The sequence below is a fragment of the Trachymyrmex cornetzi genome, unplaced genomic scaffold, assembly GCF_001594075.2.
Source record: "Trachymyrmex cornetzi isolate Tcor2-1 unplaced genomic scaffold, Tcor1.1 scaffold2321, whole genome shotgun sequence".
Lineage (NCBI taxonomy): Eukaryota > Metazoa > Arthropoda > Insecta > Hymenoptera > Formicidae > Trachymyrmex > Trachymyrmex cornetzi.
The window spans coordinates 4,209-5,694 of NW_017296978.1; the positions used below are offsets into that span (position 1 = coordinate 4,209).

At 32.5% G+C, this 1,486-nt stretch overlaps 1 pseudogene; it reads right to left on the reverse strand.

Annotated features, from left to right (window-relative positions):
* Nucleotides 1-165: 165 nt before the first annotated feature.
* LOC108760984 (F-box/LRR-repeat protein 4-like) lies at nucleotides 166-1,414 on the reverse strand (annotated as a pseudogene).
* Nucleotides 1,415-1,486: the final 72 nt, after the last annotated feature.

The window sequence follows — 1,486 nt, forward strand, 5'->3', positions numbered from 1 at the left end:
TGTAATATAAAATGCGATTTCATTACATTTTAATAAATATTTAAAAAATGAGATTTAAATCGTACATAAATTTTTACTTCCTAATTAACATAATTTTTTGTTTTTTATTTAAAAAATAAGTTTAAATATATGTAAAATGTACAATTAAAACATATTTATCTCGTTCTTTCAAGAGATACATACACTTAGCTCACTTTTTGAAAATGTGATTTTCTCGAGAGAAAGATTTATATTAAATCTTAAAATTTATATTAGACCTAATCACCATTCGCAGTGTACTCTTTTAATGGCTATATGTGTGTATATTTGCTGCCACTGCTGAATCGAGCAATCGGCAATATTGTCACAAAAGCTGAGATCAATCATCTCTAATTTAGGACAATTCATGAAAATTGCGTGACATATCTCAGCTGTCAGGGATAATGTACCTAACAAATCTAACTGTTTTAAATTTTTACACAATGTCAGTGCTCTTAGATCACGTTCAGTAAGGCCTCTAACAGAGGTCAGGAAAACTTTTTCCAGGTGTTGACAGGAGGAAAACAATCTACGGAAGCTATTACCATGACCAGTTGTACTGCCGCACCAACCAAAATCCACTTCTCGTAGATTTTTGCAGTCAGCAAGGGCATCAATACCTTGCGATGTGTAAGAGTGTGTGTTTTCCATAAATCTATACTTTCCAAATCTGGACAGGAATTTTTCAATTCCATTGCAACTTCATCTACATTCAGACTTTTGTCGGTGCCTCCTATTCGTAAGTGACGCATTCGTACATTTCTTCGCAGTATCTTGCAAAGAGTCTGAGTATTTATATGTGTCCTGTAAAGATCCAAATGCTCCAGGAACTCCAGATTTTCGAGATATGAGAATCCCTTTTCACTTATCGAGTCACAATTACGTAGACCTAATTCTTTCAAATTTTTGCATATTCTTGAAATTTTAAGCATGGCGTTGTTGTTAATCCATAAGCAGCAATTTAATCGTAAATGTGTTAAGAGATTACCACAAGTGACAAGAAAATTGTCAATTTCCGGAAAAAAAAATTTCACACCATGAAAGATCCAACCGTCGTAAATATTTACATCTAGGTGCTAAGTAATACAATGCTTTTTTCTTAATAACGTGCCAATATGGTTTTAAGTTTAAACTTGTATAAAGCAGATGGTCTTGTGCTAAATTATTGAAATGTTTATTTACTCTGCTCATGCGACATAATGACTTTAGGTCCAAGTTTCTTAATATTCTCATTATTATTTCATCAGGAAGTGCAGAAAAATTATAACGTGATGGCTTCTTGGATTCATCTGAAGAGTGTTAACATCTTTCATAAACTTTGAAAGTTCTTCTGATAAAAAGCGTTGCTATCAGATCCTTCTTTAAGAGGTGGTACACAATAATAAAGGGATCTTAGCTGAGATGTTAAGTTGCTGTCGTGAAAATTTGCTACTACATCGCTACAAATAAAATATTGCAATTTTTTATG